The sequence below is a fragment of the Triturus cristatus genome, chromosome 2_2 (genome assembly GCF_964204655.1).
Source record: "Triturus cristatus chromosome 2_2, aTriCri1.1, whole genome shotgun sequence".
In the NCBI taxonomy this organism is placed as follows: domain Eukaryota; kingdom Metazoa; phylum Chordata; class Amphibia; order Caudata; family Salamandridae; genus Triturus; species Triturus cristatus.
Window position 1 is genome coordinate 1132206995 of NC_140582.1, and position 27680 is coordinate 1132234674.

A 27680-nucleotide genomic window follows, 5' to 3' on the forward strand; every position below is an offset into this window, starting at 1 on the left:
GGGAAGGCGTACAATTCTGACTGATTCCCAGGTCTACTAGTGTTTGTACATCTGGAAACGCCTTGTAATTCATGTGTGGATGTGTGGGAGCATCCATACTCCCCCCATGTAACTCTCCCACCACACAGAGTAACGCAAGGCAGTGACTTGTGCTGCCTTGCGTTACTCCAGATTTATCAAGTCACTCAGGGCTACACAAGGTGGCCTTGCGTCACTTAGTGAATCTCATCTCGGTTTTGTGTTACCTTGCATGGCGCAAGGGCGACACAAAGCTTTGAAAAATGTGCCCGGTAGTTTGCATCAGTGCCTGTGCATCTAGGCAACGGATTGGCGATCCTGCCCAGGGGGGTCATTGTTCACCAGATTTTAGCGGAAAAGTATCAAACTACTGAGTAGCGAGGGGTGGGTACACTTATGTCTTGAACTATGTCAGAGCATGATAAACAGAACGAGCATTGGTAAATGCAATAGGTTTTGCCTATGTCATTGACAATAAGTTGTTTTTTCTTGTAAGCTTTAGTTTGGTGAATAGTTATGCAAAATAAGTTAGTGAAGTCAGTTCAAGTGCTATGACTTGTTGCAGGCATGCGCAAGGCTCCCTCCCATCCCTGGGAGCACTAGGCCATGTAAATGGGGGGCTGCAGCTGATCTGCAGGTGCTTTCGTCAGCACTCGCAGGGAAGTGAGGAAGTGCTTCTTTGCAAAAGGCAGAATAAGTGCAGCACTACAACAGCAGTGTCCTTCACAGAAGCAGCCATCATATTATGGCCTGATAAAGTGCTGGTTCCAAGCACCCTCCAGATGTGAATACAATCTCTTTAGCTCCTCTGCCTCTGTTATGTGAATGACAAAACACAGCACGCGCGGGGCACATGTAAGTCATTGCATTCTATGGTTCAGATGACATTCATAACCCACGAGAATGAATTACTGGTGTCAACAGAGTTCCTGTCACAGCAGCGCCGCACCCATTCATCCAAATATAGAGACGGCAGATGTGCAAGCTTGTCAGACATAGAGGATGAAATGAGAAGCAAGCAATGAAAAAGTACTATGAGGCAGCCAGCGTTGACCCGTCATGGCGCTTTTTTACCTTAAGACCTTTTGCACAGCAGCACAGGCTGCTATGTAACATGGCCTGAAATTTAGTTAAAAAAACGTGCTATGACGCCTGTGGTGTCGTGTGGGTGAATACTGTGGTGGTGCGCTGCCTAGCACCCCAGGCCCCACGCGCAGCAATAACCACTCGGGACACGTGTGTGTGCTTGCTCCGTCTCTCGTGCCGTGGCCATTCTGCCTACGTGCACTGCTGACGTCATATTTATTACATTGGATACGTACGCGTAGACTGACGTCCACACCGTTACGCGTCACGTCAGTTATCGCGACATTACATTCCTCCCCAACACACGAAAACAACAACAACAACCAAAACTACATTGCAGCTTTATGGACCTGGACCACAGTTACACCAGCAGTCGCCAACCCAGTGCGCACCCCTTGCACTGATAGTCAATGTGAATGAAAACAAAACGGTCTTACTTGACGTAGTCTCTTAGGCGACGGGAAGGCTCCGGGTGCGGCCTCAGATGATATCGAGCTGCCCCACCGTCCAGCACTACACCCCGACCCCTACTCCCAGAGTCACCATCTGCGACGCCATCTCCACCCTCGGGCTCGCTGGCCTCCTCAGGTGGTGCAACCTCTGGTGAGGGATCTTGTGGCCTCGCAACAGTTCCAGGAGACAGGGACTCAGTTCCTCCCCTCGCATGGCCCACGTCCTCAGCCAACTCTAAGAACCTCTCCTCTCGTTGCACGGGCCTTTGGGGATTGTCTTGGTGTCCATCACCCGCACTTGGGGTTACTGGTACTCTCTTGAAGTATGAAACGTTCCTCGTTATCTTCTCTGCACCTTTCCTGGCAGTCACGCATGTGCCCATGACTTTCTCTACAGTCCACGGTTGAGGTTCAAAATTCAACCGAAACTTGCCACCCGACCTCCGATTTCTGATCAGCACTCTGTCACCTGGGGCTAGGTGTGGAGTTACCGCGCGCCGGCGGGCATCAACCCGAGCAAACACTCCTCGTCTGTGTTCATCAATGGCACTGTCATTAGGAGTATCGGGCGTCCACTCTGGGTGATGCGGAATGGTGTCGGTGACAACCCGCCCCATCAGCAGATGCGCAGGTGCCACTCCTGTGGTAGAGTGGGGCGTCTGGCGATAGCTTCGGAGAAATGTGAAAATGGCAAGCTCGACAGATTGACTTTTCTCGTGAGCAATTCTTATCACCTTGTTAAGTGTCCTCATGAAGCGTTCAGCCTCCCCATTGGCTTGAGGCCATCGGGGAGTGATCCGCCGGTGATGAACACCTAATGCCTGCAGGTATTCCGCGATGTCTTGACTCTGGAATGGCGATCCATTGTCAGTCCTGATTTCCTTGACGATGCCATGTGTCGCCATGATCTTCTCCAGCTTTGGGATTACCTCCTGGGCACTCAACACAGTCAGTATTTCCACTTCCGGATACTTTGAGTGGTCGTCTATGGCCACAAGGGTATGCCTTCCGTCCGGCAAGCTGCCAAAGTCGACACTTATCTTGGACCAAGGCCTTCTGGGTCGAGGCTCCATCACGACGGGGGCAGGCCGGGGTACTTCCCCCGTTACTTGACAGGCATGGCATTCTCGGACGGTGGCCTCTACTAACTCATCCATGAGAGGGAACCACACCTTAGTGCGGAGCCTTGACTTCGTCTTGACCATGCCTTGGTGACCGATGTGGGCCAGGTCTACCACTCTCTGAGTCAGGGATGTCGGAATGACCAGTCTGTGGCCCCTCAGCAGGCATCCGGTATCGTCTTCCGTCAGTTCGTCTCTCACATTATACAGGCTATCCATTGTCTGTTTTGCCCGAGGGGTCAGGTGCTTCCATTCCTCCCTGGCTCGGTTCCAGCTGTTTGTTCGGACGGCTGCTCTCGCCCTTTGCAGGCATTCATCTTCACTGGAGGCCTGCGACAAGCTGGCCATGGATACCGGCCTGGGACATGATCGCGCTGTGATGCTCCGGACGTACTCTTCGGTTTCTGCCGCCTCCTTCACCTCTTGTGGGGTTGCTTTGCGAGGGTGGCGAGAGAGGTAGTCTGCCGGGTTGCGTGCGCCCGGTTGATATTCGATTTTGCAATTATAATTTTGCAATTGCAGCATCCATTTTTCGATTCTTGGCGGCGGCTTCGTGGACGTGCCCGCGAAGAGGGACACCAGCGGCTTGTGGTCCGTAGCTACGACGAAGGGTTTGCCGTATACGTACAGGTGGAAATGGTGACACCCCCAATGGATGGCGATCGCTTCCTTTTCTATTTGCGAGTATCTCTGCTCAGTCTCTGTGAGCGACCGGCTGGCGAACGCCACTGGGGCCCATTCTTCTGCACTCGTCTTCCTTTGTAGCAGGACTGCGCCCAACCCTACTGGGCCGGCGTCGACAGCAATTAGTGTCAGTTTGGCTGGGTCGAAAAATGCCAGCGTCGTAGCCTCTGAGAGCGCTTGTTTGATCTCCTCGAACGCTCGCTCCTGTTCGCTGCTCCAGGTTCAGGGGGTTGACTCTTTGGTGAGTTCTCTTAGTGGCGCTGTGAGATTCGCCAGGTCCTTGATGAACCGGCCACAATAGTTCACCATTCCTAAAAAGCTTCGCACCTCCGTGATGTTTGTGGGCGCAGCCGCATCCTTGATGTCCTTTACCTTCTCCGGATCCGGATTGACGCCGTCTGCCGAGAAGGTGTAGCCGAAGAATTGGAGCTTCCGGCACAGGAACTCGCACTTCTCCCGATGCAGTGTAAGGCCCGCGTCTCTTATGCGTCTGAGCACCTGTATCAGCCTCTCATTGTGCTCCGCAATGGTCGTGGCGTGCACCATAATGTCGTCACTGACATTTATCGCTCCAGGGATTCCCGCGATGAGTTCTTGTATCACGTTCTGGAACACCTCCGCGGCGCTTGACACTCCAAAGCTCAGCCGCGTATACCTCCTCAGGCCAACGTGCGTGGAGAACGTGGTGATGTTCCGGGACGTCTCATCCAGTACTAGTTGGTGATACCCTGAGCGTAAGTCCAACTTTGAGAACCATTTCGCGCCCGCCATCTCCCCGACGATGTCATCTATGGTCGGAGTGATGTGGCGCTCCCTCTTGATGGCAGCATTGGGGAGCCGCATGTCCACACATATTCGGACAGCGCCGGGTTGTTTAGGCTTCCTCGCTACGACAATTGGCGACACCCACGGGGTCGGTCCGGACACCTTCTCAATGATTCCCGCCGCCTCCAGCTTCTTTAGCTCGGCCTCGACCAGTGGCCTGAGGTGAAACGCTATGCGGCGATGCCGTAGGGCTATCGGTTGAACCGTGGGGTCGATGTGTAAGTGGACCTCCTTGCCCCTGAACTTGCCTATTCCGTGAAAGATTTCTTCGAACTCTTCCAGGGCGTGGTGTATTGACTCTTGGTGTACTCCGAACGCGAACGTCACCACACCAAGATCTTCAGCCGCTCTGCAGCCCAGGAGCATGCCTTGTCCGTCTTCGGTAACATAGATATTTGACGTGATTGACCGCGTGCCATGCGATATCACCGTCCGGAATTTTCCCTGCACTTTTAGCGGCTCTTCCTGTCCGTATGCGAATACTGTTATTGTCGATGGGCGCAGTGTTGGCTTCGGGTGCATGGATCGGTGCATTGCCGCGGCCATGATGTTGATGCTGGCGCCTGTGTCCACTACCGTGGTGACTTCCTGCGACCCTACCCGGACACTGCATTGCGGCAGCCTCCTAGTCCTGCGTACCGCTGTGCTTATCATATGTACCCGGTGTACCACCTTCTCTTCTTCCTCCTCATCATCGTCCATGTCGCTGGCCACCGGGCCTCCTTCGTCCACCGTGTGTACTGCCTGGCGGGGTTTTCGGAGCTTCTTCGATCGGCATACTTTCTCGAAGTGGTTGAAGCGTCCACACGCCATGCACTTCCTCCCTCTTGCCGGGCACTCTGCCATGGCAGCGTGGGGCGACCCGCCGCAGTATCCGCAGGACCTGGGCTGGTCTTGGACGGCCGGACCTGGCCCCCTTCGGGGCCATCTCTGTTTCGGTTTTACGGCCACCGCGTTGACTGGTTCGGTTTTCACGGGCACTTGTAGGGCTGCTTCCATGTGCGCAGCGCGCGCTTTGGACAGTTCCTTCGTCCGACCCATCGTCAATATGTCTGCCAGGGGCTTGCCGGATTCCTCCAAAATCCTTTCCCTCAGCTTGACTGACGCACACCCTTGTATTATCTGGCCTCTTATCTCCTCCGTCTCATCCCGAAACCCGCAGGTGGCCGCCAGGTTTTTGAGACGAGCGTAGAACTTATCGAGCGACTCCTCAGGCAGTTGGCGTGCTTGGCGAAATATGAAGCGTTCATAGTCACGGTTCGCCATTGGCTCGAAGTGCTCGTTGAGCGCCGCTATCAACGTTGTGTGCGTCTTGGGGGTGTTTTCCGCAAGTGTCTTAACTATGTTGTGAATTTCTTTTCCTCCAAGGTGGATGATCATTGCGCATTTCTGATCCCTCTGGACCTTCGTGGCCTCAAAGAAAATGCGCACTCTATCCTCCCAGTCTCTCCATCGGGCTGCCACCGCTGATGGGGGCCCTTCTACAGAGAACGGCTCAATTGGCGGAATGTTTGCCATGGTGCGCGGCGTGCGCTAGGCGAGACCTCTTCCTACCCTTGGCTGTGATGGCTCTGGACGTCTGCTCTTTCCTCACCCACGTGGGAAGCTGGGCCTTACTCCCAGGCAGGGCGTGACCTTTCCCCCGGTGTTCCCCTGGGTATTGCAGGAATGTGAGGGCCTTCCAGGACTCGTTATACACGTCCTCGTGACCTCTCCCCATGCAGCACACGATCTGGGTCAGGTGCCCCCACTCACTGGCACAGAGGAGCTGAAAAGAGGGACTCCCCACCTGTTCCGGCGCTCACAACCGCCGCGTAGTTCCAGGCGTTGGTGTCAGCTGGAAGGCAGGGGGCTGCAGAACTACTCCGCGCTCCGCGGGCCGCCAGACGAGGCAGGGCGCACGTGGACGGCAGCGCTGAAGGCGCTGAGGTGGTAATTGACCCCCGCGACCTCGCCGACGGGCAGGAGCGCTCTCACGCGTCCGCGCTCACTCTCCTCTTCACCCCGAGGCAGGAGGATGCACCGATGCACCAGGGGCACGTCACCGCAGGGGCACGAGCACCGCGAGCGAGGGACGCTCACCGGCCGCCACACCAACGGGACGCGGGTCAACAGCGAGGGCAATCCCACCCTCGTCGCCACTTTGTGGTGTCGTGTGGGTGAATACTGTGGTGGTGCGCTGCCTAGCACCCCAGGCCCCATGCGCAGCAATAACCACTCGGGACACGTGTGTGTGCTTGCTCCGTCTCTCGTGCCGTGGCCGTTCTGCCTACGTGCACTGCTGACGTCATATTTATTACATTGGATACGTATGCGTAGACTGACGTCCACACCGTTACGCGTCACGTCAGTTATCGCGACATTACAGACGCCCCTGCCAGCGTTAACCACATCATAGCGCTTTTTTTAAGCCACGCAAGGGAGGGTCAAGCCATAGGACTGAGACCCAGGTAATGTCTGAAGGCAAACAGGTGGTTGTGTAATGCCATTAATGATTCAGGTGATGATCTGAGGACTACAGACGCCTCTCTCGTGTTATTGTTTTTTTTTAATATAGCGCAAACTTGGTATTAGTGCACCCATCCCCCTCTCGCTGATATTTCCTGTCTCCCTGCGAACATGACTGGTGTTCCTCAGAATATCACATGGTCACTGGGAATAGTAGCGTGATTACGGATCCATGCAATGTCGCTGGCACCCCTAACATTCTGTGCATCCTTGCCATATGACCCGTGTCCTTGAAAACATGGCTTGTGCCTCTAAACATCAGATACAGCCCCGAGGCTCTTTTGTGTGGGCCCAAGCAGTCGTGAACCATAACAGAATGTTGTAGGCCTGAGTTGTGTACCTGCATGCTTGAGAACATGCTTTGAGCAGACGTATGCTGAAACATGAAGTTAGTTTATTTGCAAAAAATACAAGAGCCTCAGTGAGATATGTCGTTCCCAGTGGTGACAGGTGGGGTGTGGGAAGGGCATGCCAGGTGCGCGGGTCGTAGGTCCGGCTCCGAAGAGGGAAAAAGGAAAGTAACAAAAGTATCCCATGTTCACATGTTCAGCTTGTAGTCAGGTGAAAAAATGTGAGCAAATAGAGATTGGTTTTTGACGGTGAGGAAGCCCTCAGGTGTTGGAAAACAGAGATGCAAAACATAACACAACTCATTATTTTAATGAAAGCACTTCTCCACTTAAAGTGCATTAGAGTGTCAAAAGATTATCAATCACAAAAGCCACTGTGTTCGCAAACAGGCACTGAAAGCAGCTACATGAACCAGCATGCAACATGCATTGCATGAACATGGATGTGGAGCTCACTCACGAGTCGTCTTAATTGTGTCTTCAGTGTAAGGATTACACTGAGTGCTACCTGAAAAAAAATGGGAGTCAACTGAAACAAGAGACAACCGCACTGAAACACCTAAGTATGAGTCAAACCCAGCCGTGGTCGGTAGTAGAAGTAACTCCATAGTTTACTAGCCCCCACCCTGCCCCTCCCCACGTCACCGCCCTGCAGTTACTCCTACTACCGACCGCGGCTGGTCAAACCAAAACATACCTGGCAGGGCCGGACTGGAAACTTAAATCAGCCCTGGCAAAAATAAAAAATTCAGCCCGCATGGGCAGACGTACCAATGTGCGCTAGAATAAAAGCAACTCTTTCAAGTTGCAGCCGGGATCGGTAATGAGCACCACCATTCCTAGAGGCTGAACCCGGCCTCCAAGTGTCAATACCGGCCTCCTGGGGCTTCAGCCTCCCGGGGAATTGCCCGCTTGCCTGGCTGGCCAGTCTGGCCTTGATACCTGGACGCAGTTAAAGAATAGCATAACGGTGAATAGATATCCCAAAGTGACCTGTCAAGTCAAAAACAAGCAAACGCTGCCTTTGCCAAAGCGTGAGCCGTGGAGGCCAGCGCTTCGTAGTATGGCCAATAGATGCATGTGCTGCTGAAACAAGCGCGGGCCTCTGCAACAAAACGAGCTCTACAGCGACTGCCAGCTTCGGCCTAGGGGGACTGGTGAGTACGCATTGCCCCGGGGGTACTGGTGAGTGCCAGGCCAGAACTGGATTCACAAGGTCTCTACTGAGACCACTACAGTGCGTCGAGCCCAGGGCACTCGAGCAGCGCTGTAACTTTAAAGCAAGGGTGTAGCTTTAATTTTTATTTTGTTTCCCGATCGTTGCTTAAGACGATTAAAAGAAGTTCCACCAAAGAGGATGAACATAGTACTTTACTGATGGGAAACGGATAAGAGAAACACACAGAGAAGAACAGGAAATAGAACGCCTACAACCAATAGAGATAGGGAAAAGTAAAGTGACAAGCACAAGGACCAATAAGAAGTGAAGGCGGGATGTAAGTCCCTTTTAAGATATATTTACTATAATAGATTTCACAAGCACAACTCAAGCGCTGTACAGGCAAAACCTAATAAAAAGGAGGACTGGCATATAGTAAAGACTTAGCAGATAGGGGGTAGAACATGTGCAGAAATGGGGGTCGTCACGTAGTTACAGGCCACACAAACATCCAGCCTCTTACCATTAACAAAATTCATTTTCCGTAGCAAGTACCATTACTACTACTAATACTCTATTATTTGCTCAACGTAACCTAGCAAAGATCTTAATTATGGAGTTGTGGGTATTTTCTTTGATATCTTTATTAGTTAACTCTTCAGTTGTTCGATGAATTTTACTTCTCAGACTTCGGTTTGAGTAGAAAATACGTAGTTGAATAAATCTCACTTCCGCATGCTTTGCACTGGCAAGGTTCACCACGTGACTCTCTAGAAACTGTTCGTGCAAAGCATTGAGGGCCTTATTTATGGGCTATTGCCTCCATGCTGCGCTGCCCTACGGCAAAGGGAAAGGGTAGGAATGCGCTTTATGTATATGATACGGCGCATTCCTGTCCTTTTCCCCCACGCGGGCGCAGAATGGGCTGCTGTGCGCCAACGCAGGCACCTTTGTACCATGGTGCAAGGGTGTCCTTGTTGCCGGGATGAGGAACCCTTCCAGCACAAAATCAATCCATTCAGGCGCTTTCCTTTTTCTATGTGTGCTGCAGAACGCAGCACACATAGAAAAAAATGAAAGCACGGGGAGAAATGTTTTCATTTCTCTTCGTTGCCCCTCCCTAACACCACTGCAGGGGTGGCGATAGGTTCTGACACATGACCAGGTTTATGATGTCTCGTAAATCTGGGAACACCCACAGCAACACCCATGGAAGGCCCGGGGCACATATTTATAAGGTCATGAAAAGCCACGTAAAGTGTCTTTACGTGGCCTTATAAATATGCGGTGGCACATTGCACCACTGGAACGTCAAAAAAGTAACATTCCAGGGGCACAAAAGTGCTGACAGGGCCCCATAAATGAGGCTCTGAGCTGGAATTTTGTGCGCCTTTTGTATGCGATGACCTAATCTATATACAATTTCCTTGTAGGTGCTTCATTCATTATTAAGGTAACGGCAAAATTTGATAAGATGTTCAGCGCTTCAATGCTTCATCAGTGGTAGTAAGCGCTATATACATGCAAATACAATTACAGTACGTGTGCAAAGAAACGAGAGTCCCACAAATGTAAGTATATTTTCCAGGTCATAGCTAGTTTTTTTTTTTTAGTTTGCCTCCACCCCAAAGAGGCTATTTTCCATTTTTCTGTGGATGTCTGATTATGTAGGTCATGACCACGCAGTGCAAAAGGCATATTGTTTTCAGTCATTTTGCATAAGATAAGCCGATGTTCTAGCGCCCAAGGTGGCCTTGAGTTCTGCTATCAAAAATACCAACGGTATGTTCTTGAACATTTCGTGCCGAGATTTCTGCTGGAAGGGCCGCAGCGCTGTAAAAAGGCTCCTCTCTGCCTTTTAATAAATTCACTTTTCTCATCGAGTCTCAAGACACTCCAGGGAAATAAAATGTGTCCTCTGGCCACAGGAAGAATGCACTTTACTCTCAGAGCAGTGTTGTCTCGGAATGTAGATTTTATTTCTGTTTGTTATTGTCTGCTCGCTAACCTGGGCTTGCATACATCCGCCCAGTGAGAAGATATTTGGGAAAGTATCCTAAATATATAGCAAGCCCTTTGCAATGAACCTATTACCTACTTTTGGCTTCCTCGGCTGTTCCACAAGGACCCCCGGAAATATTCAGCAGCTGCGCACATCAAGATTTACTTCAACTTTGTAAATTGTGGATTTTCTATTTGCTGGAAAATTGAATGAATTAATGTAGAAATATGCAAACTCTCCTTTAATTGGAAAAATGTTTCCCTGTGGACAGAGCCCTTGGCCTACATTCTCAGAAGTACTTACTATTGGTGCACACACAAGTGGCTGTGGTAGCGCGCTGAAGGGTTGAGTCCAGTGGTGCTGGAACAATTATTAGAATAGGGGTGCTGCCATTAATGGTAAATCACTAAAGTCATAGTGACTGAGAAAAATCCAAGCGTCATAAGTGCAGCAAATGTGTAGTGGCACACTGTCACTTACAGACAGCACATTTTCTTTTCAAATGGCCACTAAATTTGCATCGACATCCAGTTCTACTCCAAAACTATATAGCGTTCAAATGATAGTGTGTGCATTACCAAGTATAGGGGCATATCAACAACAACCGGCGATAACTATCGCTCAGCGCACTTAGCGCTTGGATAATTATCACCGGCTAGCGCCGATTTTTATCGCTGAGATAGCGTGCTATTAGCAACGCTTATCTCATCAGCGATAAAAATCCTAGCGCTAACTGGCTAATGTGAGATTATCGCTGGAAACCCAGCGATAATCTCCCGTTAGCTTGTTGATAGGGACTCACAAACTTAGCCATGATATCCACCTTCCATAGGATATCATGGCTAAGTCAGTCCTGTAGCAGGCGTAAGGAAAGTAGCGATAACAGGGGTTATCGCTACTTTTCCTGCCGCTATGCTTCATAGCGTTAGGCTTGCTGATAGGAGAAATGTCGCTTAGCGACATTTCTCCTGTCATGCCAGGTCAGGAACGCCCACTTTGCATCTCATTAGAGATGCAAAGCTGGGCGTTAGCAATCCTGACGCTAAAGCAAGGTTTCACGCGTTAGCGTGACCTTGCTGATTAGGCAATAAAATTATCGCCGCTTTTCGGCCGAAAACGGCCGCAAAAGCAGCGATAATTTTTTATCGCCTGCTTGTTGATATGCCCCTTAGTGTCTTGATTTGTTTTGATCCAAATGAAATCTTTAGTTCCATCACACTTCAGAATTACCAAAAAATGTACTTAATTTGTTCTTTACTAATTGCTAATAAATTATGAAACATGTATAATTCATTTATAGGTATTTAAATGTAGTTGTGCATTAGTAAAAAAAAATGGACATCCTACTGCCTTTCCTTTCACTTCCTGTACCCCATTCTTTTAAACAAATTCTCTCTCTTTGGTGTCAGAGAAATAAAAGTAAACAGCAGTTTCAAGCAAACAAAAATTTGTCTGAACGGACATTTGACCCATGTCTCCGAGTGCACAGCAAATGTGACAGGATAAACACAAAATTTAAAGGCATCTGTATCGCTCATTCACATTCTGAACTCCCGCAGGGTTACTTTTGGGGTTGCTGCAGCACCCCTGCAGCCCTACTTTCAGTGCCTATGGTTCAGTCATAGTCAAATGTTTATAAGTTCCTAAAGACCTATATGTTTGTTAGTGTACAGTGCGTTTTATTTCCTGCTCCTAACCCTAAATTTACAATACTAAAACAATATGACCCAGCACTCTGTTTTCCTTTATCTCAGGATATTGTCTTAAACTCACAGCGTATAATGTCACATCTTAATGGCTGAAGAACATATCACACCCAAATATTAGGTATAATCTCTAAATATGTCACAATGGTCCACCATTTCAGTTAGCATATCATCTTTTATTGAAAAATGGATTATACTGACATAATTTAACTTGTAGTTCTTGAGATGTTTCAGACCCAAGAAGGAGGTGTAATGGCTGCCTTTCTTGAACTCTGTGAACCTGATGCAAATTTAAATGATATCGGTTGGTGATAGTGGCACATTCAGTGACTTTTCTATCAAGCCTCAGCCAATTTTTCACTAAATGTACAATACTGGAAATTCAGAATACTCAAAGCCCAATTCACAAAGGTAAAGTTAGACCAAAAATCTAAATTGAGACCAAGGGGCCGATCGCGATCTCGGTCGGAAACGCACCGAATCGGGTTCGGCCGGAAAAACTACGAGCCGTACGCGTGTTTTCCGGCTGACTCGCACAGCTGTATGAGCGAGCAAGTACGATGCGGGCTACATGAAATTCACCGACCGAGTCGTTTCTGGGTCCGAATCGCTCCGTACGTCCAGGTCGGAAGCTAACCGTGGCGTGCAATGGATGCGATTTACAACCGAGCCAGTACGACGCACGCGTCGGACAGCCTGTGCGAGCCGGAGTGTCTGGCTCGCAAAAGCTCCCAGAGTCGGACTTTGGGGGTACGCATCGGACCCCTGACACCCCCAGCCCTACGACTCAGACACAGGGGGAGACCTATGGGTCTCCCCAACACAGGCATGTACGGTGCGGGTGACACCGACGCGTATCCACTGTAGGAGGTTCACTTGTTAGAGACGTACCCATTCAGTCAATGGGAGCCCATGTACACGTCGTACGACCGGCTCCCATTGACCGAACCGAGTCCGACAGCATACGTGCGCATCATACTCGCTCAGTCGGACTGTAGGGGTCCGGCTCGGTCGGAAAACACTCCGGATCCGACTCGGTCAGAGTGCTTTCCGACCCTGAGCGGAATCGGCCCCCAAGAGTCTAACTTTACTACTTTTGCAGATTCACAATGGTATGTTACAAGTAGTATCTTTACGATTGCGGAACGTCCGCACTCATGGCGGGAGTTCCAAACTCAGGGTGGAGTTGTCTGCATTCAGTGTGGAATTCCACCCTAAATCCCCAAGTGCAGAGATTCCGGCCCGAGTGTGGAACCTCAGCAGTCGTAAAGATACTAATCATAAGTTACCTTTATTAACACCAATAAGTAGAAAAGTTAAACTTTTGTTCTAAACTTAGACTTTGGATTTAACTTTAACCTTTGTGTTTAACTTCTAAAATATTAAGAGCTGGGATGCAAAGTTTTGTTTAGAAACCAGTGACCAGCTTTATTGAAAGTTGCAGTGCCAAATACCAATGTTGTGTAGTGTCAATTCCAACTCATGTCTCTATAATCCACCACCAGTCACTCCCTGACTCTTTATCTCAGTCTTTTTCCTCTCTACTTTCTCTTTTTTTAAATCTTTTCTTGTTTTTCTTTTACTCCTCCTTTCCCATTTTAGGGTTTTCTCTCTTGCTCTGAATCAAAGTTTGTTCACGAAAAATAAGTGCCGGTCCCCCCATATGTGTGCTGTGGGCCAACTGTTTAAATTAATCACTCATAATACTCTCTCATAATCCACTTATGTGTGTGCAGTGTTCAAAGAAATATTTCTCCACATCCTAATTATCTGCATCAGGAGGCGGAATTTGCAATCCCATTTTATGTGCACAACTATGTATCAAACCAAATCACAAAATTCTTTATTCGGCTTTAAAGGCCAAAAAAGATAGACACATCAAGCATCATACAATTATTCTAATAGTGTCAACAGGTAAAGTCTAGAAATAATCATTTGACAACAATACACAATAGACAAGTCCACAATCAAATTAAAAACATATCAATAAAATAAGCAAGTGGTTACCCCACAACTATGTATCATATAGTTCTTCAGAAATATTTGGTAGTTAGGCTTTAACGTCCTTGCAATAGGTCTGGCGTTTGCTGCCAGCCTTTTGGCAATTCTTTTTTGTTTTGCCATGGTTTTTGCAAAACTTTATTGTTTGGGAAGTTGTTGGACCCTCATTACATCTAAAGAAAAACATTTGCTAAAGGCACAAATGTCTTTCATGTCTCGAAAAAGTACCCGTAATCACAGTGCACCCAGCACTTAAGAGAACTACCTTGTTTGTGGATGAGCTCCTTGTGCAAGGGCAGCATTCATTAACCCCTAGTAAAGTCAGTCAATGGCTGAAATGGGCTAACATTGCCCCTTTATGCATGCTGGAATGGGTGGAAGAAAAATGTGAATGACTCAATCATAAACTAATGTATGAAGTCTGGCTGAAAAGCCCTATAAGTAACTATGGGCCTGATTTATATATTTACAGTAAGGACATTCCATCGCAAAAACAACAGTAAAATGCTAATGATGCTACCACAGACATGAGAGATTACTCCTGTGGTGAAGTTGAGCATTACATTTCTTATTTTCATAAAGAAAATACATTCCAGGATTTTCTTTTTGAAAATAAAAAAAGAAAACTGTTGGGTGAAGGGCTGTCTTTCTGATGCAGCCCTGCACCAAATAGCGAAATGCTTTGGCGGGAACCACTGTTACAGGTATTCTTTCCAGTGCATTATGAACAACTGCCTGTTTGGCATTCATTATAAATGTAGTGGATTGTCCCTCTTCTATGGAGATGAAGTAATGTACTCCATCTCCCTGGTGGAGTGGCAGACCATCCGCCAAATATAAATCCTGCCATATGTTATACATACTTCTTGTAAAATCAAAAGATCTTGGATAACACAGACCTTAAAAATAATCCTCTGGTATTTGCTGATAGCCTTGCCTTTGAGAAAGAAGGCAAGGAAACAGGGAGGTGTGTAAGGAAGCCAGAAAGGAAAAAAGGGGAAAGGAAGAAGGCAAAAAAGGAAGGAAGAGATGTAAAAAGGAAGGGAGGGAAGCAAACATGGAAGGAGGAAAAAAGAAAGAAAGGACGGAATAAGGCAAAAAGAAGAAAGAAAGGAAGAAAGAAAAAATATAGAAGAAAGAACAGAAAGAAGGCAAAAAAATCCAAATTCAGGCCGACCATGATGTAGCGTAGGCCAGCTTCAGGACTCAGACAGGTCTTGCTGACAAGTTACCTTGGATGGAGCAAGTGTCAAAGATGCAAGAAGTTAAGGCAGCGTTGCATCAATGCCGATCCATGGATCGAGGCTAAGCGTCTGCGCCAATCTGCACAGTTGATGAATGGGAATGCCCCAGTTCCAGTGGGCGCAAAATCATCACTGCATTGAATGGTGTGACAGTAATTGTGCTGAGCTGGGCGGTGACATGGAATAGGCTTTATACGATGGGAAGAAACATGTAAGGGAAAGTCAGTGTGCTTTACTGTTTTCACTGAAGGACCACTCCATTATTCTCCTATGAGGATGGGGATCACATGGGACAGTTTCACTTCCCTAGGGCCTACGAATTCCAGACACACACTAAAGTCCACTGTAACGTATGGGGAAATAAATATTCTGCTGAGTCCAAAACCATATATGTACTGCTTATGGTCATCCAGAAATGTCATATTCCTCTGACATAACCAGAGCCTGGCTGGGTCTGACCCTGCCAGGCTGGATTATTGACCTTCCTCCCCAAGCAGTAGCAACAGAGGCCTAGCCTTCACTGCAAGCATTCCAAGGGTGAAGTTCTCCTCTCCAAATGGGAGAGAAGGTGGGTGGAGCTACAGGTTATCCATCAGCAGCTGTCACCTGGTGTCAGGCACCAAGCTGCTCTGGAGAGAAGGCAGCAAGGGGGGAAGGGGCTTTTCAGAGAGCATGTGGCATGAGACCCCTGGACGACGCCATTTTGAACTATCCCAGGGGCCTGGGCAGGAAGGAGGGAGCAGGGGAAGAGGGGTAATATGTCGCTAGTTGATAGGGCAAGCAGAGCCTTCTTGCCAGCCACTCCAAATTCTTTAAAAAGAGCTTGCACAGGAAGAGGAGCTCTCTTGCATGTGGTCTGCTGAGGAAGACTGGTGCTGGATCCTGGCGCCATGGGCAGTTGGATAGAAGAACCCCCTGACTGTCCCAGGTCCCTGAATTGCACCAGGAGGGGAGTCCAGGACCAGGGAGCCAAAGCCGGGGCCTCTGTGCAAAGAGAAGAGAGGCCCAGGAGGAGAGCCAGGTGAAAGGCTGGCGCAGGGAGCCAGTGAAGACAGCTCCCTGTTGAGTTCACCTCTCTTGAGACCAGGAGGGCAAAATAAAGTGCTCCCAGTGGCCGGGGCGTGCCACCAGGAGCAAGAAGAGGCCAAGATGGTGAAAATCGGCCACCTTGGGGCCGAGATACGCCTCCAGAAGGTAGGCAACCTTTGACCTCTTATTGGACCAAGGACGAAACTCGTGGGGCTCCGCTGCCGGTCTCAAATATGCCCCCAGAAGAAGTAAAGTTGGGGAGGTACTACTCACCCGTGAGGGTCTCAAGGCGCTGGGCGGGGGCAGCTCTAAATCAGTTGAAGAGCCAAGTCTTGAGGTCTTACGTAAACGTGTGCAGGGTCGGGGTCAATCGCTGCAATGGGGTGTTTGGTTCCCAGTGAAGGACAAATGTAGTCATTTTATTTGTGCAGGCCTCACAGATACTGCCTCGTTATCCACCTCACTGGGAAGATACTAAGAGGCTGGTTTACCACACCCTCTTAATTTCTCCATTTTGGCAGCTGGCTGGGCCACTGTTCCAGGTTCTACCCATTTTGACTCCCATCCTGGGCAGTCATGGGCCTTGTCACTGCACATATCCAATGAGGTAACCCCAACAACTCTACATAAGCCTTGAACTACACTTCCTTCCAGATAGTGTGCTCAAGGTCATTACCCAAAAATGTATTCCACAGGCACTGCAGGGCTCACAACAACCTTCAGAAGACTTGTGACCAACTGCCACACAAAGGGAACAAGGGCCACTGGATAGTGACCCTCTCTGTTGTCAGCCACAACAACTTTGTGGAATGCATTTGCTCTCGAGACACCAGCTGACTCCTTATCATAGTCATGCTGGCACCAGTATCTCTCAGAGCCTCAAAACCTTGCCCATTGATGGTGACCCATTGCCTATATTCAGTAGTATTTGAGGGCACATGGATCTTTGGAACCATCTCACTGTCATCCAGGGACACTAGGGTAACTCCACTAAACTCCCCCTCATTAACCCAGGACAAATTCCTCCCCAAGCACTACACTAGACACACAGCACGCAAGAACAGTCTCCATACTCGCAGCGAAGGTTCGCCTCTAAGCTCCAGATTACAGGGCTTCACCTGAAAACTGGGCAATACCGAACCAACTGCGTACTGGCACGCCCAAACCTTGATTCTACAGGATATTCCTTCGTTTAGTTACTATGTAAGAAACCTATTACTTTTACTAATCTTTATACTTTTTGCATCAGGGTTGGAGTGAAGAATAGCACCTTCAATGAAGTATTTCTGATTTTGGATATCGAATAATTAAAGAGCCCTGATGAAGTTGTGATTGCGATGAAACACGTGTGGCTACGCATTGGAATTACAATAAACAACTTGTTGACAACAAGATTAAAGCAACCACGTCTGAAGATCACATCATTATAACTGTTATATATAAGTTGTTCTTTTTTATGTATGCCAGATGAACGTACTTTGTCTCAATGGGAACTCCTGGTAGGGGTCCTCACTTATGAGTGTTGGGTGAACATTCATCCATCGTGTGCACCGTACTTACAACTCTTGTGCGATAATACTTTGGTGATAATCCTGAGTGAGCACTGCTGTACCCTCGTTTTTACCCCCGTCTTTGTCATTACACTACACTAGCCACCCCTGGATTATTTTCTCCAGTGGGAGGTGGTGCTTTTTGTGTATGCTTGGGATTCCCCTTGTAGTGTCCATAATCGTAGCACTCAAAGCACTTGATGGGCTGCTGACTTTTGCCAGGGTAGTTTTTCTTCAGTTGGCCCGATTGGGAATAAGAGAACCAGACCCTTTCCCCTGTGAGATATTTTGAAGGCCTTCAGAGAACTCTGTCTTTTCATGCCCTCCCTCCAGATGCCTTCTTGGACACACTGGTGTTGACTAAGATGTCTGCCTCCTCAGCAATATTCCTGGTGTCAGTTACCTTACTATCAGCTCCTTTGGTGGTAGGTTTCTTGGAGGTGCACTGCTGCCTGGTCTGCTGCAGCCATCTAGTCCTGGGTGGATGTTACCCCCACATCAGCAGGTTGCATATCAAGACCTCCAGATAGGTCCTGCTCCTATTCCTTCTCACACTCTGATCCCCTCCTCATCCTCTGTGTTGGTCTGGTGGTCTGCTGCCCATGGTTTTAAGGCTTCCTGAAGTTTTGTCTTCTTGGCACTTCCCATTGTGAGCACCTGCCTTTCCTGGCAGAACCCCTTAAGCGGGGCCACTGTGTTGGTTTTCAGATAAGCCAGCTCGGTTTCCATATTGCAGGATATGGCCAAAGATATTGCAGATTAGAAATTAGTATGGTGCATCAAGACTTTTGAAAAAGTCAAAGATGTCAATTTAGGAAGAATTGAAAAATGTTCGAATCGGTCTGAGTATAGAGTTGTAGTGAACAATGAGTTACTATATGGTATTGCACAAACAAAAGTACTATCCTCACCGCTGATCACCACTGTTAGAAATTGGGTCTCTAGTTGGCACAGGTTTGCACCCTGTCCAAGTAGGGACCACAATCCTAGTCAGGGTAAGCAAGATGCACACTTTTAAATTAACCTGCGCTCTCCCTCTGGCAGGTTGGCACAAAGCAGGCAGGCTTAACTTAAGAGCCAGTGTGCAAATTTGTGCACAGATGGCAGCAGGGTTGCAGGAAGTCTTTGTTGGTCATGAATCTTCAGAACAGGGGGCATGCCAGCAAGCCCTTGGCGTCACTCTGGGTTCAAATGAGAGGGGTCCAGTCCTTGTCCTAAGCAGGGCAGAGATCAGCAGAGCAAAGCAGAGAAGCAGTTCCTTTAGAACAGTCAGTCAAGCAGAGTGGCAATCCTTGTAGCAGTCTCTACTCCTGGCAGAGTTCTTCAGTGGTCCAGTAGTGCAATGTCTTGGTAGGGTCAGAACCCCAATACTTATACTTAACTGTGCTTTTGAAGTGGGGGTGACTTCAAAGCAGGCATTTGAAGTGCTCATGTACCCATCCCCAGCCCTGTGTGCCAAGATATCTGTAGTGAGGAATCAGCCCTTTGTGTGGGACACTGCCTATTCAGGTGTAAGTGTCAGCTCCCCCTCCCTATTCCTGGCCAGATGAAAGCAGATGAGTTCCCTGTAACACCCACCCTTTCTGTGTCTCTGGCTTTCTTGAGGGAATGATCAAGGTATAGCTTTCACTCCAGGCATATATTGGAAACATGCTGCAAGGTGCATAGAGCAGTAAGAGTAGAGAAACGTCCACTTTCTAAAAGTTGCATTTCTAAAATAGCAATATTAACCCCAACTTTACCAGTAAGGAGGATTTATCATTACCATTCCCAAGATATTAAATGTGATTTAGTGACTCCTTTTTTAATCCGAAATTACAGCTTAAGATTGTTTTTAAGGAATTCCCAATGCTAGCACTTATCAGAGGAGTACGCCTCACAATAGTGAAAAATGAATTTAGCTGATTGTCACTACATGGACATGTAAAACTTAAAAGTCCATGTCCTACCATTTACTTACACAACACCCTTCCCTTAAGTCCACCAAGGACATAATATGCTTATTTGGTAATCACCAATGTCACCATGATCAGGGGAGAAGAACATGCACTTTAGCACTGGTTAGCAGTGGTAAAGTGCTCAGAGTTCCAAGGCCAACAAAATTTACACACAAAAATGGAGGTACGCAGGCAAAATATTGGGGGAAGACCACCCTAAGGATGACAGGTATAACAGTGGCACTACGCAGCCTGGCATGTCTGGGGAGCCAAGCTAGGTGCCAAAGGGGGCAACAGGCCAATGCCTGATCCATAGAGAACCAATGCTGCTCACTCTCATGGACTGTAGGGCAAGTGAGCTGCCTTGTAATATTTCAGGTTAGGGCAAACCCTCTCCCTTGGCAGCATTAACAAGGAACTGGATATCCAAGCTCATTTTCCGTCTTCCAGGATGGAGGGCCTGAGTACCAGCCAATTAGCCTGAATCCAGGATGACAATGGGGGGTGAGGCTGAGACACAAATGTCTAATCATGCATGAGGCCAATTAAAACAGAGTTATTGCTTTTAGAGCGTTGAGGCCCTCCTGGGTATCGTGAGATTAATTGCAAAGGATTGGTTATTTTGACTTTGAAACCCTACACTGCTTAAAAGGCGGCACAGCAGTCAACAACTGCTGGAAGGGAAATAGTGGGCTAAGAGATGGTTAATAAAAGATCACCTGCAAAGAGGATTATCATGTGGTCTCGGCCTTCGAAGGGAATGCCTAGAATCCGGTTGTGTGTTGAATGATGAGGGCGATCACTAGGGTCAAGAGAAGGAACGATAATGGTCACCCCTGGCGGGTGCCCTTAAGGATACGCATGGAGTCTGTATTATACCTGGGCCCAAGCCAATCTTGTGCAAAACCACTCGGAGAAAGGTCTAACTCACCCTGTCACATGCCTTCTCCATGTCAAGCAAGAGAAGGCACCCCGGGTTGTTGTGGTGATGCGACTTTTCAACCAGGTGGGCTACCCGGCAACTGTTATCACCGCCCTGCCTATTGAGGGTGAACCTCACCTGGTCAAGATCTATAAGGCCTGGAAGAAGGCCTTCTATCCTGGTAGCCAATATATTTGTGAGTATCTTTGCATCTGTGTTATGGGGCAGTAAGAAGAGCACTGTGTGGGCCTTTTCTGGTTTGGGAATGAGGGCTATTTTAGCCATGGCAAGGGTAAAGGAGTTGAACAGTTTCAACAAATGATCTTGCAAACTAGGAAGGAACGGTCTGTGAAAAGTTGCAGTGAGCCCTTGTAGCCCTGGAGTCTTTCCTATCGGCATCTCCAGTACTGCTCGGTGCAGTTCCTCAGGGGTGATTGGGACCTCGAGGAGTTTTGCAATGTGTGTCCTAGCTTGGATTTGACAGAGACTACGAGCTAACAGGGTTCATACCTTGTTTCCCACATGCATAGTACTCCTGTTTCTGGGCCAAGAGGGAGCATTCAGCTTGATTAGTCCTTTGAGCTCTCAACTAGCCTCGCAGAATCGCTAGTCATGTGGTCCAGTCATTCTAACGCCTTAATTTCAGCTGTCAATCCCGACTCGACCAGCCTGGCCTCCATAGTCCTGGCAATAGCTATAATAGATATGATCCGTCTTATGGTAGCTTCGAACCGTCCCAAAGTGTATGTAGCAGAGTGTTCGGAAGAGCACTGAGATCAAAATAGTCGGTGATCCCTTTGCAGATCTTTCCCGCATCTACCGGGGCCCCTGCGGAGCTGTGGGGGTGGGCACCATCGGGGTGAGTACTTACGAGGCTGTGCACTGTGGACCATACCAGCTCTACATGTCTATGTTCGGAGATAGAAATGTCCGAGATCGTCGCAGTATCCAAGTCACTAAGAAGGGAGTGAGAAAAACATAGTCAATGTGTGAATACGATGCATGGACATGGGTGTAAAATGAGTAGTCACACACGTCTGGGATTTATTAATTAATATTATGTATTTTAGTTTCTTTTTCTATGTATTTGATGTATTTTTTTGTATAAGATTGGTTTGTATTTTCAATATATGTGTTACCTTTTTAGTAGTTAATAATCTATTTTAATTTGATTTTAGCGATTTTAGTGCTGTAGCGGGTTGTGGGCTTATAGAGAAATAGAGTAGGAAGTAATTTATTTATATAAAATTAATTGATTATTTTGAGTAGTTATTAATCTTTTTTTATTTGAAGTTTGCATTTTTAGTTCTCTAGCAGGTTGTGGGTTTATAGGGAATAGGGTGGGAAGTAAATAAATTATATTAAATTTAGTGGATATTTTTTATTTATTATTATGGTGCCGATTCCGATCCTGTAAAACCCGGGTACAAATGGTCGTACGGAGCGTTTTCTCCGTACGACTCGTACCCAGGAATTCCACCGTACAAACCAGCAAGTACGATTCGTACAGAAATACCATTTCCGTACTAATCGTAAAAAACACTGTACGGCTAAAAAATACATACAATTCCGATCCTGGACAGCGCGTATGCGACGTCCGCACGGAGTCAGGCAGCGTTTTACGAACCAGCAAGTACGATTCGTACCCACAGCACTCCGCACGGCAATATTTTTACGGGAGCCAAAAAGTGCCGGAAAAGCTAAGTACGCCGCGATGCACGAGGAAAAGGGGTCCCGGTACGCATCGTACAACCACCCCAGCCCGTGTACACGCCGTACCCCCAGCCCCGTATGTACGCGCCGTACCCCCACCCCAGCCCCGTATGTACGCGCCATACCCCCAGCCCCGTATGTACGGACCGTACCCCAGGCATACCCCCCACCCGCGTATGTACACGCCGTACCCCCACCCCAGCCCCGTATGTATGCGCCATACCCCCAGCCCTGTATGTACGCGCCGGGGCTGCGGTGGGGGTACAGCGCGTACATACGGGGCTGGGGGTACGGCGCGTACATACGGGGCTGGGGGTACGGCGCGTACATACGGGGCTGGGGTGGGGGTACGGCACGTACATATGCGGGTGGGGGTACGCCTGGGGTACGGTCCGTACATACAGGGGCTGGGGTGGGGGGGCTGTACGACTCGTACCCCAGGCACAAGTGTACCCGCGGTAGGGGTCGTACACAGTTTGCTCCGTACGGGACGTTTTCCATACGCTTGTGCATTCGGAACGCCGGTACGGATCGTACATGTGCGCTCGGACTTCAGTTTTACGACTCGTACGTAAAACTGTCCGGGGACGTCTCGTAGACTTTTCCCGAGGCGATTCGTGTGTATTTTTTCTGTACGAATCGTACTTCACCGTTTGTACGGTACTTGTACGATTCGTACGTAAAAAAATACGGATACGACTCGTACGCGAAAAAAAAATACAGGATCGGAATCAGCCCCTATGTGTTTAATTGAGATGTTATAGTGTTAAATGGGTAAAGTAATTTAATATTAATTAATTATTATTCGGTTACTAATTAATTTTAATTAGTTAATTGGTCATTAATTCGGGTAATTGTTTAATTAATTTTTGGTGTGTGTTGTGGTGTTTATAGGTGGAAATGGGTGGAAAGGGTGGGAAGTGATTTTTTTAAAATTGATAAATTATTAATTAGTTGTCAATTAATTTTAATGAATAAATTAGTAAATAATTATGGTAATTGTGTACTTAATTTGAGATGTGTGTGGTTGTGTTTATGGGAGTAAACGGTGGTAAGCATTTTGTGTTTAATCAATTATTATATAGTTGTTAATTAATGTTAATTGTTTGATATTTGTTTTGAGTAATCATTTTTTGTGTGTATTTACTTGTAAAGTGGTAAAAGGTGGGTATTACATAAATTATTAATTATTTAATTATTAGTTGTTGATACTAATACTTTTCTTTTCAAAATAATATTTATTTGTGTTTTATTATTTTATTTGTTTAATTTGGATGTGTGTTATGGATATTATAGTGTTAAAGCATGTGTACTCAATGAATGTTTATTATGGAATTTGTTATTGATTAGATGTGTTTAACTGATTATTAATTATGGTAATTATGGAAATAAATGTAATACAAATGTGTGAAGTGTTTTGTTATTGGTGTTGTGTTATAGGGTAGTAAATAAAAAAAAGACATTTCTGTTTTAAATAATTGTTTTGTTTGTTAATATCTGCTACTTTTAAATAATGTATTTTTAAATTTATTGTATATATTATTTGCAGGTGTTTGTTATATGTAATTAATATTATAATATGTGTTATTTTTATATGTTTAATATATTTGATTTAATATTTTTTAAATATTGTTTATTTAATTTGATATTTTTTTAAATTTTGTAATATATATCTATATTTTCAATTGTTTAAGTGTTATTAGTAATTTTTGTTTCTCTGCTATCAAACTCTTTCCCTAATGTTGCAATTATTGGATTGGGAATAGTACTTATTACCCCTCTGCTATCCAACATTTTCCCTACTGTTGCACTCACTGGAGTGGGAATCGTAGTTTGTACCCCTCTGCTATCCAGAACTTTCCCTACTGTTGCACTCACTGGAGTGGGAATAATAATTTTTACCCCCCCCTCCATATCCAACATTATCCCTACTGTTGCACTCACTGGAGTTGGAATAGTAAATTTAATCACACCGCTATCCAACACTTACCCTATTTTTGCACTCACTGCAGTGGGAATAGTAAAGTTTACACCTCCGCTATCCAACACTTTCCCTACTGCTGTACTCCTTGGATTGGGAATAGTAATTTTTGCCCCTCCTCTATCCAGCACTTTCCCTACTGTTACACTTAGGGAAGAGTAATGTTTTTCCCTCCGCTATCCAACACTTTCCCTACTGTTACACTTGAGTGGGAAGAGTAATTTTTTCCCCTCCGCTAACACTTTCCCTACTGTTGCACTCACTGGAGTTGGAATAGTAAATTTAATTATCCTGCTATCTATCACTTTCCCTACTGTTGCACTTATTGTATTGGGAAATGTAAGTTAATTTTTTTTAATAGTTTAATGATTTAATTAAGTATAGAATGTTTTTTTAAAATTATTGATATGTATATATATAAATTGTATCCGTATATAATTTGAAAGTTTAAATATGAAATAAAGATAGTAGTTAATAAAAAAATATATGTATATGTATACATTTTTATGTTTGTGTGTTTATATGTTTTTAAATTAGGTTTATTTGCTACATTTAGCTAAAATGTATATTAAATGTTATTAATTTTGTTAAAAATAATATCAATATTTAATAGATTTGCTATATATTATTTTATTTTAACTTTATATTTAAATCAATATTTTTTACATCTATATTTTTTACCTCGATATTTTTGATTCAATATTTTTGTACTTACCTGTTAAGGTATTGGAATCAATATTTTTGCAGTCAATATTTTTTTTCGATATCTAGAACATCGTTGCTTGTTACATCGATATTCTATCAGTGAACCGTGCAGACATGGCTCTTGTGCCCTGATGTGACAGCTTGCTCCTTTCTAGCTCACGGTCCTACACCAGGTTGAGGTCACTGCGCACTATGATGTCTCCCTGCACCCCTGCCATTTGTTCCCAGGGATGCATTTGAGATTAAGGTCCTGCATCGATTGGGAACATGGATATGGACTAAGTTAAGGGGGCATGTGTCCCTGAGCATCTGCAGTTTCAGGAAGCAGCCTCCCTTGTCCTTCATCCCCTTCAGGACAGAGGAGTAGAAAGTTGCCTTGCATAAAATTCCCACCCCCAGAGTTTGGGTAGGAGCATGTGCCCAATAGCGGTGTGGATACCTCAGATCCTGTAGCTATCCTCCCTTATGGGTTGAGTCTCCTGAAGGAGGATGACATCCGCGTCTTGTTCCAGGAAGTATCTCCACACCTGCTTGCGCTTGCTAGGGCAGTTAAGACCACAGACATTTAAAGAGAGCAACTTGTGGTGTGTGCGAGTGTTAATGCCCATAGTACTGGTAGAAGCTCACAGCTATCATGACAGAGTGGGGGTCCAGGACTGGGTATGGCTGTTGGGGGTCAAGAAGTCTTACTAGTTATTAAGGTCCAACACTGAGAACAGGGAACGGCGAGGGTAGAACTCCCATGGGAGATGGTGCATTGAATGAGGGTGAGATGTGAGGAAGGCAAGCAGTGCTCCCTCTATCTGGGTCGGGTGTTATACGGTGTAGGGCACCAGTAGGTCGGGCGCAGTGCCCCATAGATACAGTATGCCTGAAAAAGAAGTTGATTAAATGAAATCAAAAAACAATCGGGTCCAACAAAGTCACATGCTTCTCAAGGAGATTGGCATGAAGATGCTCAAATTCTGCTAGAGATGTCACCATGTCGCGGTGTGAATCCAGGGACTGGACATGAAAAGCGTTCTATAGAGCCACATAGAAAAGTGGTCAGGAGGGTCTCTGGTCAAGTGGAAGTTAAGTCTCAGAGACCGTAGTGTAGGAGGAGGAAGCCCCTTCTTGCCGGTGCATAGCTGAGCATCCTATGGTGGAAGCGGCGAGAGAGGGATCCATCCCAATGAATTGTATCTGGTTGATGATGGCACATTTATTCTCCTGGGATAAAGGATTTCTTTGTTGTTTGTCATGCCGAAGCGATCACACCATGCTCCGAATAGGATGCAGTTCCTCTCTTGCCAAATCACTGGGTGGAAAGGCGTCTCTACTAGGTGGCTCGTCCTACCACGTGGCTCGTCCGACATTCCTAGCAATTGTTTCTATTCCATCTGGGAGCGTATTGAGTGACATTTCCCTTCCCTGGGGGTCAGGTGGGCAAAGGGGTGCACCTACTGATAGCGAATACCCAGCTCTCTCAGTTTGTCGGTGATCAGTTTGAAGTCTAGTTCCCTCCGCATTGTAACTGGGGAAAGAAAGATCATGGAACAGCTGTATGGTGTGCCATCAGAACACCAAGTCCACCTTACTCCAAGAAGCAAGCATAATATACTTCTATTCCGTAAAGAAATTAATTAAGCTCAGGATGTCATGGATCAAGCTGCGGTTCCCAGGCACAGAGGACACCTGACAAGCTCTATTCAGGTATGGCGGGGAAGCTTCTGGATCTCCCTGAATTATCTGTAGAAGTTCAGTCATGAAGGACATTAAGGGGCCGATTCCGATGGGCGGTCGGACAGCTGTCTGTAGCCTTACCATGCGACCGACACGTACCCGGAGCCGGTCCGTCCTGTAGAGTAAGTACGATGCACATAACTACCAAAAACACGACCGACACGTAGGCTGTGAATCAAGCCCCATTCTCCATCCGAGCCGTAACTCCTAAAGATGAACCGAGTCGCCCGGAAGCAGTATCCATAGCAGTTTCCGGCATGACAAGTACGATGCGTACTTCCTACGCACCGGACTGGTCGTGACGTACGGCACGTCACAGCATTCGGAAAACAAGCATATCAGCTACGATTCGCGCCACAAATCAATACACGGCTACGAGATGGACCAGCTTGCAGCGGGTATAAGATGGAGCAACAAGCAGCGTGTATGACACAAACACATCATGAATCCCATCGCGCAGATCATACCAGTACTCTACATCTATGACCGGATCAGGGACCGACGCTGACGGCGCAGACGGTAAGTCAGACACCTACAATAACCAAAAAACAACACGTACACGCAAAATGGCACACACACACAGGGGATCCACATCCTGGCCACCAACAACAGCCCACCATAGGGGTTGCATGGCCAGCACCACTAACACCCCCACCCATAGGGGGCCTGTTGCCCATCACTACTGCCACCCCCACCCATAGGGACTATGTTGCCCATCACCCCTGCCACCCACACCCATAGTGCTTATGTTGCCCATCACCCCTGCCACCCCCACTCACAGGAGACCTGTTGCCCATCACCCCTGCCACCACCACCCATAGGGGACCTGTTGTCCAGCACTACTGCCACCCCCAGTCATAGGGGACCTGTTGCCCATCACCCCTGCCACCCCCACTCACAGGGGACCTGTTGCCCATCACCCCCGCCACCCCCACCCATAGGGGACCTGTTGCCCAGCACTA